Source organism: Mastomys coucha, unplaced genomic scaffold (genome assembly GCF_008632895.1).
Source record: "Mastomys coucha isolate ucsf_1 unplaced genomic scaffold, UCSF_Mcou_1 pScaffold6, whole genome shotgun sequence".
Lineage (NCBI taxonomy): Eukaryota > Metazoa > Chordata > Mammalia > Rodentia > Muridae > Mastomys > Mastomys coucha.
Window position 1 is genome coordinate 114,331,660 of NW_022196912.1, and position 15,783 is coordinate 114,347,442.

General features: G+C 49.2%; 1 pseudogene; it reads left to right on the plus strand.

Moving 5' to 3' along the window:
* Positions 1 to 13,520: 13,520 nt before the first annotated feature.
* LOC116079879 lies at positions 13,521 to 14,396 on the plus strand (annotated as a pseudogene).
* The last annotated feature ends 1,387 nt before the right edge of the window (positions 14,397 to 15,783 follow it).

Consider the following 15,783-nt stretch of genomic DNA (forward strand, 5'->3'; position numbering starts at 1 on the left):
TGGAGGGCAGGAGGCCCTAGCTAGCCATGGGAAGTTAGGGGAAGGGAGGGAAGGCTTACACTGGAGGACGAGGAGGCCCTAGCTGGCCATAGAACCTTCCTTTTCATGAGGTACCAGTAGTGAGAAAGTAGTTACAAAACATCCATTTTAAGCCGAATTGCCCAGACCCAAATCATCTTTGTCATGCACTATTTCCATAGCTAGAGCTGACCTAATCCAGAACAATCAAAAGGGCCAACTAGTCTCACAGGACAATGATGGCTGCCAAGCTCCAGAGTTGGGAAGGGGGTCTTTAATCGTCCCAACTGGTAGGAGGGAGAGTTGAAACCTGAAAGAAGGATTTTTGGTGCCTATCTGAGTACTTCATCCTAATATGACTATTAGTACTATTCACCAACCAATTCTCTGAATAATCATTCGTCCCTTATCTTCTGATACCCACCCACAAACCCATGAATTCCTCCATTCATCTATCCATATAACCCAATCCACGACCAACCAATTCATGAATTCCTCCATTCGTCTATCCATATAACCCAATCCACGACCAACCAGTTCATGAATTCCTCCATTCGTCTATCCATATAACCCATTCCACAACCAACTAATTCTAACATCTACTCCTCTTTACCAGCCTACTCACTACCCATCTGTCTACCCCTTTATCCAACGATCACTGCATCTCTCCATCCAAGGAGAATGACTCGGGATATACAACTGTTTTCCTTAAGATGGGAGACTGCAATTATTAGCTTTAAACCCTTTGTTTCCAATTTGAGTTGAAGTAACTACTGAATTACTATTGAGTAATTGCAGTGTTGTTCTAAGTATTGTTGAGTAGGAGTACAGAAGATTTGGTGGGGGGAACCCACAAAACGAACTGTTTCCTAAAGAAATATGACAATTAGATGCATTCAAGACTGTAGGTTGGACCTCGGATGGCAAACGTTTTAAGGTACATCACTAGGACAATTGCTGACATTTTAATATGGGCTATGGAAGAGATAACAGTAATTGCTGAAATGTTTAATTTCCTGATTTTGATAACTGCACTGTGGTTATATAAGAGAATGTTCTTTTTTGTAGAAAATTCTCACAGAATTATTTATGGATTAAAGGGAAAGATATCTTCAACTTACTTGCAAATGGTTTCAGAGAAGAAAATTATATGCATTATATATAAAATATGTATGGAGAGAGAGAGAGAGAGAGAGAGAGAGAGAGAGAGAGAGAGAGAGAGAGAGAGAGAGAGAACGTGAACACATGCAATTGGTGAATCTGGGCCAAGGCTATAAGGGAGCTCCGTGTGCTATTTTTCAAGTGTTGGCTTATTACATAAAATAAAGTAAACTCCCAAACCCACAGTCCTTTTCTCTTGGAGTTTACAGAGAAGGATCCTCCACTGCATATGAATGCAAAGACAGCATGTGAACTCAATCTGTGGGTGCTCCTTCTCCCTATCTTACCCCTGCAGTGTGCAGAGGTGCAGAGTGAGAAGGGAGAGAACAGAAGAACTGAAGGGGGGTGCCTGGAGGGGAAGAGCCACAGCTTCAGGGAGAGGCAGAAGGAGCGCCACGGAAATCTGCCAGGGGCTAAGCATCGGATCCAGTCAAAAATAAAGCCCAAGATGCCTTCCTAGCATGAGTTTCGGTGCTGGGCTATGTCACCGAGCACACCTTCATGCAAAGACTGACTCTCATGGAGCCCCAGGACTTATTCAGATTATTAAAGTCTAGCTATCTCTATCTCTGGCAAAGAGGTCACTGGGGATGTGCTGGCCAGAGAGGCTCTCCCTTTAGTAGCTTGATCAGACCAGCCTGGACCTTAGTTGTTAGATGACTGTTAGATCTAAATGATGGTTGGTGGGGTCAACAGATGCTCTGTGTCCAATAAAGAGCAAGGAAGCCATGGAAAACTCTAGTGTCTGTGGAGCACTGTTTTTGCCCCCTTACATACCTTTCTGCCAATTGGTCCATGCACTATTTCTATTAATTAGTTATTAGCATCTTTCAGACAAAGAGACTGAGTCTAGGGGGGATTATGCAAGGCATATTCCGATAAGGGACAAAGCTAGGAATTGAGTGGCTGTGAAGACCATCCCTGAATGCCACTCTATCCCACAAATAGCACCATCTGGGGGAGATGCTAGGCAGAGACAAGGTAGAGATGGATGGACCAGAAAGGCGAATGCCAGAAGCAAAGCCCTCAGCGTCTTCTTAGCATAGATCTCAAGAGAAGTCTTAGCTAGGACGGCCATGGTGGGCACTGGATGTTTAGAAAGGGAGCCAGGTGATCCCATCCTTAGCCAGCCATGAGAGCAAGCATCATAACGATACTCCTTCACTGAAACTGTGAGCACAGCCTTCTCATCTAACACTAGTGACTCCTGTCAGAGGTGGGAATTGCTTCCTTCTCTGTGCCACCAGCTCATTGGAATTCACCGAGAGGGATTTGTGGCTTTGTGTGGGCAGGCTCCAATTGCGAACTTGCCAGCTGCTGCTTCCTGCTCCTGACACAGAATGAAGATGCAGTGCCCTCCCGCCCAGGCTGGGTGACTACTGAGCAGGCACCAGCTGCTTAGTGCCTCTAGCCTCCTTCTTCTGGGTGACTTGGACTACAGCTTCACCCACCTGATCCATCTGGACTCCAGACCAGACCCTTCCTGGGCAAAGGAGCTGGTAAAATGGAATCTTAGGGAACACTGTCTATGTAGAGCAGCCACTTAGGGGTGGTTGATATGACTAAGGTGCAACCACAAGTTGGTCAATTACAACCTGGCTTGTAGGTCTCTAGTGATGTGACACATAGCTCTTTAAGAGATGTAGTAAGAAACACATGAAGGAAGCTGAATGAGAGCTTAGTTCAAATAGTGTGCCAGGCAAGAGATTCAGACAAAGGTAAATGGAGGCAAGATAAATGCAAGTCCTTCAAACTTCAAGGACTGGAGAGCTTGACTTGGCAACAGATTTAACCACAGCCCATGCGCACATGGCCTGGCTGGGTTTTGTTGTTGTTCTGATTGTTGACCACATGCTCTCTGGGATCCAGTACTTGCTCACAGCTAACTGAAACCTCACAGCACCCCAGGCTGCATGTGGGGTTGTTCCCAGTTATATGCAGGGTTCCAGGAAGAGAAGGAGGTGTCCCTTTTGAGCTGTCACCCTGGGCATCTCATGTCCTATGGAAATGTTTTAGAACTATGATGCTTTAGAATAAAGGTCAGAAACCTTATTAAATAAAAGGCCATTGATAAATAGTTTAAGCTTTCTGGTTTACACGGTCTGTATCTACCATTCTACTTGGCCTTAGTAGCGCAAACCAGCTACACACAAATATAAACAAATGGGTGTGGTCTGTATTCCAGGAAACATTTATGGACAAAAGTACACGGTGGGTCAAATTTGGCCCTTCTCACCTGCTTCAGCAAAAGGACAGACAAATGGTCGGCCCAGTGAAGGCTCTGAGGCTGAAGTGCTGGTAACAGGCCTGGCTGGGGGCATGATGTGGTTAGGCCGCCCACTCACTGGTCCCTGAGGGAATGGAAAAGGTACATGGAAGTTTGTATTTATTGGTGTCAAGGAAGACCCTATAAAAATGAATTTGACACCACTAGAGGCTGGAGGGCAAGGGAGTTGACTAGATGTTCTTCAGTGCCCACTTTTCTGTAATCAGAGAGCTTTTCTCCCTCCAAAGGCCACCCTGTTTCCTTGTCTTGTCTTCCAATCCTGTCTTCCCACCTCCTTGTACCAGCAGAGCTGGTCTGTCCCACCCACATGCTTAGGTACGTGGGGACACAGTCACAAGCCCCTTTGATCATGAGACATCAGGAACCAGAGATATATATTTAACTGAAACCCCAGTGGACCCTTTGTGTGTGGGGAGGCTCAGGATTACAGGGGCTGCAGATCTTCCCCATTGGGGGTTGTGATGGCTAACATCGATTCCTAGTGTGGCAGGATCTAGATCGAGAATCACCTGGGCGGCAAACCTCTGGGCATGCTTGCAAAGGGTTTTCCCGAATTAGTTTAACTAAGGTATGAAGACTCACCCTACACGTGGACAGCACCATGGTCAAAGGTCCTGGGCTGAATAAGAAGGGGAGAGTGGGCCGATCACCAGCGTCCATCTCTCTGGTTCCCTACTGTGGATGGAATATAACCAGTTGCCACATGAGGTGCCATAATTTCTCTACTGCCATGAGTTGCTTTTATTTTATTTTATGTTTTCAGCAAGAGGGAAATAACTAATCTAGTGGGGCATGGGGGGTCGGAGGGGAACCTGACTCCTAGGAGAAAATTTAGTCCAGGATGGGGGTTCTTGGGGCTTACTTCAGATTCTCCACCAACCAAAATGGTGGAAGGAGTTAAGGTGAGCTGCTGTCTCTCATCTGTCCCATCAGCTCCCGATGACGTGGGTGGGATGACAACCCACCGGCCAGTGGAAGAAGGCTGTGAACATATGTGAGAACTGCTCTGCGAATGTTCTGGGGCCTTTCACTTCAGCCCTGCAAGGTCTGATTTGGAACAGCTTAGTACTCATTCAGTATGATAATGAACCCTCGAAATGGGGTGCCAACTGTGAGGCTTTGGCTGTAAGTAACAGAAATCTCAATTCAAGAGGCCAGACTGAAACAGAGAAGCCACAGGCTCATGCCCCTGGGCAGACAGACCAACCAGGTCACTGAGGTGACGGCTTAGATAAAACAGCCGCCCCCCCTCCGCGACTGTACCGGGCTTCATTGTGAGAAAATGCAGCTGCCACCTTAGGGGCCATGTTTGACAACCTGAGGCCCCACCTCAGATTGGATAAGAGATTATTGTTGGACTTAAAGCAGCCAGTCAGAAGCCCAGCAAGCAGTGACATGGAGGGGGAGCTGTGTTCACTCTAGTGCCAGAAATTACAAGGTCTACATGGGATCTCTTGGAAATTTGAGTTGGAAATTGGGAAGAAGTGCATGGTGACTTATAGCGAGACTTGGGGGTGAAAATTACAGCAAAGATGGGGAGCAGAGGGAGCTGAGCCCAGGAGATGACACAGGGAGGGAGGAGGGGAAGGCAGATATAGTTGGAAAGGGGTCATCTACTTCTCAAGCTGGTCCTCTGGCCCCAGAGGTGAGGTCACTATTTTCCAGGCCTCATTTAGTTCTGGTCATCATATGTCTGAATGCATCCTCACCATCAGGTCGCACCAAGTAGCTGGCAAACCTGTGTTGTCATCTTTGCTGTGTCTGCAATACCCTACTCTATGGCCTCCTGTCACCTCCTCTCTAGTACCTTGGAGGACTTGAGTGAACACCCCCTGGAATTCTAATGAGTTTCTCAGGATCCTTGTGAGGTATTGAGCCAGGGGTCCTAAGTCATGCTCTCCCCATGCAAGGAATTCTCAGGGAAGCGGGGAGGATGCTGGGAATGGAACACATGTGTCCGAATGCCGGAATCTCCAATGCATCCCCACCTCAGGAACTTTCCCTGAGCCTGAATGATGGACAAGCAGGCCTGGGAGCCAGCCTTAGAGTGGAGGCAGGAGACTCGGCCAGCCGCCCTGCTCTCTGCTCGCACCAAAGCAGGAAGATCAGTGACTATGGACAGAGGGGATGGAACTGGAAAGACCCCATCACATCCTCCTATGTTCCCAGTCTGTCCCTTAGGTCACTCCTCATTTTATTAGCAGCCTCAGTTTCTCAAATAGAGACCATTTAACACCACAGGGGCTGATGATGTCACCTCTGGAATGTGACTATACCTTGTGGAGGCTGAGCAAGTCACTGAACCTTCACAGACCTTCGTGTCTTCCTCATCTGTGAAGTCATGGGACTTGCTGCCCAGGACTCGGGGAGGTGGTGTTGGTGGAATGAATTCCATGTATAAAGTCCCAGAAATAGCACCTGGTGCAGAGTATGTTAAGAATAATGGTACCCAGCTTCTGAGAGCCAGAGCTCAAGGGACTGAGAAGATGGACACAAATAGGAAATCATCAAAAGAGAGAGAAGGCTTGGAGTGAAGGGAGGGAGGGAGAGAGGAAGGGAGGGAGGGAGGGAGGGAGGGAGGGAGGGAGAGGGAGAGGGAGAGAGAGAGAGAGAGAGAGAGTAAGGTGGGGCCCACCGGGTGCTGGTTTTGACTTGAAGGCTGGCTCTGTGCTCAATTTCTCATTCTCCCTTCTCCCATATAACCTCTCCAGTATTCTGAAGAATTCTGCTTCCACCCCCAGCAGTTGCCATGGTGATGAAAAAATCTGGACCCAGTGGAAAGTTCTCTGTGCTCTTGGCAATGAGGCTGCAGCACCCTGCCTCCTGCCTGCCTGCTCGTGCGTGGGCGGCCAGCTACGGCTGCTGCCAGGATTCCAGGCCAGCACAGTTCTGATGGGGGCCCAGCTCTGCTCCCACGGAATCTAGGATAGGAGCCCTCAGACAACATGTAGCCTGCCCCATTTCACAGGTGGAACACTTAGCCAGGCAAGAACATTGACTTGTTCAGGTCTGCCCACGCTTCAAACCCTACGGGTTTCTCTCTCCCAGTCCAGATATGAGTTTGGTGGATATAGTAGGTCTGAGGACACCACAGATGAAGAACAGGCTAGCTACAGAGGACTACAGGCTGCTACGGAGAAGCATACAACAGTAGGGCCATGGAGAAGACACCACAATCTCTGTTTCTTCCCCTAACACAGCAGCGTTGGGGAGCTGTGACTGAATATTTGTGTGTCCCAAACACTTGTGTGTTGAAATATAATTACTACTGTATGACACTGGGAGGCATGGCCTGTGGGAGGTGGTTATGTTATTTGTAGAATCCTTGGTGCTATTAGTAAGGAGACTCCAAAGAACTGTTTGTCCCTCTTCTACCACGTGAAGACACAATAAGAACGTGCCACCTGAGAACAAGAAGGTGGGTTCCCACCAGACACTTTCAACTTGGACTTCCCAGACCCTAGAGATTTAAGGTGTTAACCAGCATCCCAATCTATGCACAACAGACTTTAGATCAGTCCAAGCTTTGTCCCCTGAGCACTCTTGACTCAGTAAATTCACACAAGGTAGCCCCCTTTTGACCATCAAAGCCTTGCAAGACCCAAACATATGAGGTACTCCTCATCCTGAGATGGCTTTAATGCTAGATATTGGGGTAATTCCACAAACTGGATGCTGTTTCTAGCCAAGCTCTTGTCCTATCTATGTGCTGCAGAAGATGTCCACAGGCTTCAGGACAGTGGAATTTTCCTCAGGCCAACAAGAGGAGGAGACTTGTACTATCTCTGGAATTCTGGCCACGAACACACTAAGGCCAGGCTGGGCCACTCATACCACAACCTCCCAATAGGATTCAACTGTCCAGACTATGGCTCTTGCAGAATTGTAGCTATGGTGGGAAACAAATTTCCCATCTTGTTTTTCTTGACAAAATTCAGACATCACAAGTCCCCCATTAAGAACACAGGGTTTCTCTGGCATTTGGTCTGTGGTTCCTAAAGCCATTTCCCAAAGAACAGAGACTAAGTCCCTGGGTGTTAATTTGCCCTGGAATCTTAGTGTTTTGTTGGCTGCCTCTAGATTCACCCCACTTCCTTCCTGATACAATGGTGAAGACTTGATTTGGAGAAATGGCTGGTGTAAGTGGAGGGGCACAAGGACCAGAGCCTAGTAGCTCAGTTCACTCCTGAGCTATGCAGTCACAGAAGAGTCACCTCACCTCCGAGAGCCTCAGGACCACCCTCTCTGAAATAGGACTCAGCCCCTGCTAGTTCTAGCATTGAGTCTTGTATTCCTAAGAGGAAGGACCATGCCAAGCTCTTGCTTTTCTTCCAGGTTCCTACTGTAGGTTGGTAACCCTTCCCCGAGACCATCCATCACAGATTCATGTCATTCATGAATTAATTTGCTCAGCCAGAATTTATTGCCTTCATCTGTATTCTGGGCATGCAGCAAGGAAGTGGAATGACCAGAAGCTTCCAGCTCACTGTTCGGTCTGGATAAGTGACGTCACACGTTAGAACTCAAGATGTATAGGTACTACCCGGGTACCCAGGAGGGGGATCGCCTTTGACTTTGAAGAACCGGGAAAGACTTCCTGAGAAGGTTCCAGCTCAGTCAAGACCCCAGCAATAAGGTTATTAATTATTACTAATTAAATATTGATTCATTATTATTAATTATTATGTTAACCAGCAAGAGAAGCCTGCTAGGGTTCCAGGAAGCGTGTGTGGGAAGAAGGGTGGGGGGACTCTCCAGAGTCACACAAATCCTCTTCCCCTAATATTTGCTTCTTGAAGAAACCACCTCATGCTAAGCAGGGACCGCAGGGTAAATTCAGGACCACGGAGAGCTCCACCGCGAGTCTTCAGACAATGCTCTGGTCCCTTGAAAGGCTCCCCCTCGCCCCTGCAGCCCCCAAGGGGTTATCTCAGACTAAGCTGGCAGAAGATGAAGGGTAGGACAGTGCAGGTTGGGAAACTGCCAGGCTAGGAGCCAGGCTAGAAGGTCTGACTGGGGGTACTGACTGTTGTCTCCTAACTGGAGCCTGGTATGCAATCACCAAGAACCTTGCTAATGACACAGACACAGGGTGGTGACTGAAACGTGTGGTTCCCTGCCATGTAAGACCATAATGCTCTTTACCAGTTGGATAGCTTGTGAAGGACACCTTCATAAGCACAGCACAGTGAATCAGCATATTATATATCGTGGCAATTGCTGTTGTGAGAAAACGAGATGGCTCCTCTCCTTGAGAGACAAAGGATCCTAAATCTTGTAAAAAATCTCAATGCACACTGTAAGTATGGCTAAGAGCCAGTCACTCCAGAGAACAATCCAATCTGAGTGAGGCGCAGAGAGCTAATGGAGGCAGAGTTGAGTTGAGTCCGCCTGGATCCATCCCCAACCAGGGTCTGGGGTCTTCAATTCAGTGACTGCTGTGCAATGAAAGGAAATGACCTAACAAGGTAATAGGGGTTGGAGCAGCAAGCATAGGCTCAGGGACAGGAGCCCAGGTGGGAAAGCTGCCATTTTAAATATAGAGGTAAGAGGCTGGAGAGATGGCTCAGAGGTGCACTCATGCACAGAGTATCCAGGTTTTAGTCCCAGTACCCACATGACGGCTCACAACCATTTATAACACCAGTACTAGGGACCCCTCCTTCCCGACCCTTGTCTGGCTTCCTTGGGCACCAGACATGTATGTTGTGTACATGCAGGCAAAACACTCATACACATAAAAAGATACAGAGGTCGGGGTGGACCTCATGGAGAAAGTGACCCCTGAGTAAGAAGACGGCAAGAAACAGGGCCATGCAGGTGTGTGGGAACAGGGACCCATGAGACAGGGCCATGCAGGTGTGTGGGAACAGGGACGGACCGATGCAGAAGGAACAGCCTGAGCAAAGGCTCTGAGCACAGGGACGTGGCTGTACGGAGGAGGGCAGTGACAGGAGGCCAGCGACCTGCAAAGGAAGGTCAAAGGACAGGCAGTCAGAAGGAAGTGAGAGGAGTCATGTCTGGGGAGCCACTGACAGTGAAGACACTGCTCTGGATTCAAGGTACCACGGCACGGTTCTAAGCAGAGAGCGAAGATGATATGAGTAATATTTAGGAGGCTTCTGTGTTGAACAGCTTTCTGCTGCTATAACAAGCAGTCAAGACAAAACAAAGAGGGGAACCCCATTTTGGTTTATAGTCTCTACTGTTATAGTCCACAACTAACTAGCCCTGCTGCTTCGGGCCTGCGGCAACATGAGATAGCACTGTGAGCACAGGTGACGGATGGAGACGATTCATCTCCTAGTCCAGTGTAGAAGAGGAAGAGGAAAGGTACCAAGTCTCCCACATACCCTTAGAAGTCCAATAGCCTCCTAATAGATCAAGCCTTTCATATGCAGGACTTTGGGATGCACTTATCCAGAGCATAGTAGCCCCTGTGCTAAGGATAAACTAGGACAAAGGGGAGATGCCCAGTTGAGAGATGTGGGGCGTGAGAGAGAGGCAAGCTAGGCTCAGCAGATCCTGAAGGCAGGAACAGCACAGTCTGCAGACACTAGACACGGGGTGGAAGGCAGAGAGGGAGCCAAGGATGACTCAAGTTTTGGCCTGAGCAAGAGGAAGGATGTTGTCATCAGAGCTGGGGACAGCTGCAAGAAGAGAAGGTGTGGGGAATGTGGAGAGGCTTCAGTTGATAACATCTTTGCTTTGCAAGCATAAAGACCTGAGTTTGGACCCCCAGCGGTGACAGATCCTGTCTCAGGGGAATAAGGCAAAGTGTGACATGTCTGGCTCCTGCACATAGACTCATGGGAGACACCAGATTCCCGGAGCTCACTGTCTATTCAGTCTTGCCTTCTTGATGAACTCCAGACCAGTGAGAGACCTTATCTATAAATGAAAAAGATAACGATTAAAGAAGAGCACACGTGTAGGGTTGCTGGGGTCCTACATCCGCTCCACAACAGGGCTCAGCTGCTCGGGGAGGTGGCTGTTGCTCGGTGGGTGTTGGGCTGTAGGGAAGCTGCAGGACACCGCTTCGGGGTGGGAGTCGGGGTGGGGAAGCGCAGTCTGAGGTGTGGTACAGCTGGCTCAGGGGTCCCTTGCCTGGGAAGAGGCCGGGGCCATCTGGTTCTCAGGCTCTTGGGCACCCAGGTGCCGCTGGGAGCTGAGGAAGAGCTAAGAACAGAGTGGGGGCCCACAGGCTGGTCCCTGGGTGGGGTGTTCTTGACTTGATGGCAGTGGTTGGCTTGGGCTTGGTGGTGGCCATGGCCAGGAGCACAGAGAGGCCTTCTACAGGAAATTAGATGGCAGCTCTGTAGGCGAAGGCCTTCTCCATGGCTCCTGAGTGAAAAGAGGCAGTCCATGGTTTTAAGGCATTTATTGTTATGGTGGAAAGTGGGTGGGTAAAACCATACCCACTTCTCAGGGTGGGCCTGAGATTAAATACCTTTTAGGGAGATTAAATACCTTTTGCAGGGAGGAGTGTCTGGGAAGGAGAGTTTATTGGCTAAGCCTCCAGGACTTTAAGTACCTCAGTAAAATGGAGATCTGTCTTGAGCCTACGTGACCACAGGTCACATCCTCTACCTATGGAGAGGTTTGGGGCATTGCCTTTATGTAACTGATGGCCACAAATCTATGGAGGGCTGCCGGCTAATGACAGGGGACTAGTGCCCAGGTATCAGGTGAAGCGCCTCCATCCCTTCAGGGTCACCAGGGCTTCTAGCCTTAGATCAACCAGGAACCAGGCTGCCTTTCATGGTCCCTCACACATACATGCATGCATGTATACCAATACACACACACACACACACACACACACACACACACGCACGCATGTACACACACGCACACACACACACACACACACACGCATGCACACACACACACACGCACACACACACATGTGCGCGCACACACACACACACACACACACACACACACGCACACATGGCAAGCCTGAAGACAGAACAGTAACTCAGCTTCGGAAGCTCTGTGTAATGCCCTTTGGACATCCCTGGAGACACATTGGAACCCTTTCTCGATTTTACAACCTGGAATGACTCCAGCAGGAGGGGCCTTAGAAAGATGCCTGAGTTCAGGCTTCTATCAAAGCTGCAACCCTGTATCCCACACCCACGTTATCACTGTTTGGGTCCAGGGGCTGTTGTCACTGTTTGCTAAGGCCATTTCCTGTGTATCTGAACAACCCTGAAGGAAAGCAGTTCTTCCTGCCCTAAGCAGACCTCTGTCCCAGGAGTTTCAGGCCACAGGGTGAATTGTTAGGAGATGCTGTGGCCTCAGACCATAAGCACAAGTGAGACAGGGATGTAGAGTTGTGCGTTCCTGAGGCCTAAGTGCAAGCCTTCATGAGACCAGATTTACTAGCTCCTGAACCCCTCTGTGCTTCAGCTTCCTGCTTTATGGAGGAAGAGACAGCGTTGCTGTGGGATTAAGCAGTGTCATGTCTGCCAAGCTTTGACACAGTGAGACCTCACAAAGTACAAGCATTATCATGGTAGTTAGGATGTGATTGCTCTGGCTTTAGCTTCTGTCAGCCCAGCAAACCCTGACATGCCCAACATAGCTCCCGAAGAGGGTTCCCACCCACAAGCCAGAGGGAAGCATTCATTCATTTTGTGCACATGTGTATGTGCACATCTGTGTGTATAATGCATATGTGACCAAAGCTACCCTCGGGCACAGCACACGGGTAGATCAGCAGACATCTTTCAGGAGTTGTTCCTCTCCTTCCACTTTGTTTTGAAGCAGGATCTCTCTTGTTTCTGTGACTGATCCATGTCCTCAAGACCGTACTGTATTCTGCTGTCTCTATCACCTGTCTTGTAGGGATTACTAGTGTTTGCCTCTAGCTCTGGCTCTGTATGTACATGCCATGGATTACTGTTCAGGGCATGAGGCTTGCAGAGTGAGGGCTCTTACCACCCTATCCCTGCCCCGTTTTACAAAGACCACAGAGGCAACTCAGAGCTTACAGTCAGAAGCCCAGCAGAGAGGCAGCTGCCTAGAGCTCACCTGACCGTGGGGTGGGGGCTCAAGGCCACCTTAGGAAGCAGAGTCAGCAGGGGATACGGGAGAGTAGCTCTGCAGGAAGAGAGAGAAGAAACCCAGCAGCCTCCATCCACAAGGGCAGTGAACCTTCCGCCTGTCATCTTTTCAGGTCTGCCTCAGTCCCCTCCTGCCAGAGCTTTAGCAGAGGAGTCATTTGCTGAGTCACCCTGTAGCTGGCTGGCATGGTTTCCTCAGACTCCTTGAAATCCCAGCTTAGCTTCATGTCGCTGCCCAGTCTCTGCTGCCTGGCTGCCAGCTCACTGTGCGTCCTTGGGCAGATTGCTTCATGACTCTGGGATAATTCGGATGCTTGAGTTGTCTGGGGTCGGGATGAGGGGACTGCTGTTACCAGAGTGAAGCCAGAGACCTTGGTGTCCTGTTTGTCACATAGCCCATGGCCTACGTTGAGCTAGATACATATTGCTCAGGAACACTATTTTTTTTTTAATGCAGCTCTGCTTGTGTGTGCACGCATCTGTGTGAACTCATGTGTGGATGCATACTTGTACATGTTCAAGTGCAGAGGCTTATGGAGGCCAGAGGGCAACATTAGGTGCTGTCTTCAGGAACACTGTCCATATCCTATGAAATGGAATCTCTTATTAGTCTGTCATTCACCAATTAAGCTAGACTGCCTGGTCAATAAACCCCAGACTTCTTCGGATCTCTGTCTCCCCAGAAACTGGGTTATGAGTGCAGTCTACCAGAGTCACCACTTTTACTTGGGTTCTGGCTATCAAACTCAGGTCCTACTGCGTGCCAACTGAGTTAACTCCCTAGAGAAATTTGAAAGTAAATGAAAGCTGGCTATGGAGATACACACTATATCTCCAGCATCAGAGAGGCTGAGACAGGAGGACAGCAGTGAGTTCAAGGCTACCCAGAGTAATATAGTGAGTTTGAAGCCAACCTGGGATACACAGAATAATCTTGTTTAAAAAGAAAACAAGTCGCTTCTTCTTCTCCGGGAAAACACCAAATGGCGGATGACGCCGGTGCAGCGGGAGGACCCGGAGGACCTGGGGGCCCAGGATTAGGAGGTCGCGGAGGTTTCCACGGAGGATTCGACAGCGGTCTTAGGGGCCGCAGTCGTGGTCGAGGCAGTGGCTGTGGTCGAGGCCACGGGGCTCGCGGAGGTAAAGCTGAAGACAAGGAGTGGATCCCCATCACCAAGCTGGGCCGCCTGGTTAAGGACATGAAGATCAAGTCTCTGGAGGAGATCTACCTCTTCTCCCTGCCCATTAAGGAGTCTGAGATCATTGACTTTTTCCTGGGTGCATCCCTAAAGGATGAGGTTCTGAAAATCATGCCAGTGCAGAAGCAGACTTGGGCTGGCCAGTGGACCAGGTTCAAGGCATTCGTCGCTATTGGGGACTACAATGGTCATGTTGATCTTGGTGTTAAGTGCTCTAAGGAGGTTGCCACTGCCATCCGAGGGGCCATCATCTTGGCCAAGCTTTCCATCATCCCTGTGCGGAGAGGCTACTGGGGGAACTAGATTGTCAAGCCCCACACTGTTCCATGCAAGGTGACAGGCCGCTGTGGGTCTGTGCTTGTGCGTCTCATCCCTGCCCCCAGAGGCACTGGCATTGTCTCTGCTCCTGTGCCCAAGAAGCTCCTGATGATGGCCGGTATAGATGACTGCTACACTTCAGCCAGAGGCTGCACTGCCACCCTGGGCAGCTTTGCCAAGGTCACCTTTGATGCCAAGACCTACAGCTACCTGACCCCCAACCTCTGGAAAGAGACTGTGTTCACCAAGTCTCCTTACCAGGAATTCACTGATCATCTTGTGAAAACCCACACCAGAGTCTCTGTTCAGAGGACCCAGGCTCCAGCTGTGGCTACCACATAAGGGTTTTTATATGACAAAAATAAATGAAGTCTGTTAATGTTAAAAAAAAGAAAAAAGAAAACAAGTCAAAGGAAGCAAATGAATGAATGAATGAATGAATGAATCCTTCATCCAAGAACATTGATGGACATATAAACTAATAGGTATTGGAGGACAGTTCAGTCCTCTCGTTCCAGAGGCCTCAAGAATTCAGACACCTGTAATCCCACCTACCCTCCCATGCCAGGTCTCCTTACACTCTGGACCCGCCTGCAGCATCATTGCCTGATGAGCCATGGGGGCCTTCAGAATCACCATGCTCACTGCCTGTCCACAACCTGTTTTAATGTCCCCTAAATGACACTCAGTTTTTCTCACCCTCTCCAGCTGATCCCTGATGTCTAGATCAGACCACACCATCTCTCCCTGGCTACTTACCAGAGTGACTTTCCAAAGTCTTCTGCCTCCGGTGACATATATTCCAGTTCTGAAGCCTCTCCCCTCCCTCCTACAGTCTAGGGGATCTTTATTCCAGGGACACTTGCATTCTCAGGGCCCAGCCTGGGTTTCTCAGCAAGGCGTCTTTGGCCCTGGAGACTGAAGTGGAGCTCAGCTTGCCTGCCTCTTCTCTCTCCACGGACCGGACCCTTTGAACTCCATGCCTTCCTTTAACCTTCTAAAACCTCCCAGTTTCCCTCCATGCTTCTGTGCCTTTGCCTTTCTATGCCTCCAGCCTGGAATGCCTGTGTTACCTGCATGATAAACCTCTACTCTTCAGACCCCTCAAGGATGCCTAGGGAACCCCATTCTGACCACCCAAAGGCTGAGAGTCCCCCTTGGACAAACACTACTTCTCATGAACACATCTACTGTATTATGTTTCTCAAGCTGCACCTTAGGGTTTTGGAGTCCCTTCTTCCCTCTGAGATATTTCTAGAATAGGCTCATGGTTTATTCAGATAACAAATTTAGACATGAATATAGATGTGACTATTTAAACCTAAGCAGTATCAAGCTCAAGTAGGTGTTTATAAAAATACAGCCAGTGAATGTATTGATGGGTAGAGAGGATGGGCAAATGAACCAGTGGAAAGATAAGACTGCATAAATGGAAGGATGGGTAGGTGGGTGTAAGGGAGACAAGAGGGATGGATGGAGGGATGGGTGGATGGATGGTGGATGGATGGGTGGACGGATGGATAGATGGATGTATGGATGGATGAATGGATGGATGGGTGGATGGATGGATGGATGGACAGACGGACAGATGGATGAACAGATGGTAGGGAGAATGGTATAGAAGGCAAGGGGAAGAATAGAAGGATTCATGGATGATAGGCAGGATGTCTGGGTTTATGGGCAGATGTGATAGAGTGTATTCCTGAAGCTGGTCAGTTTTCTCACAGAG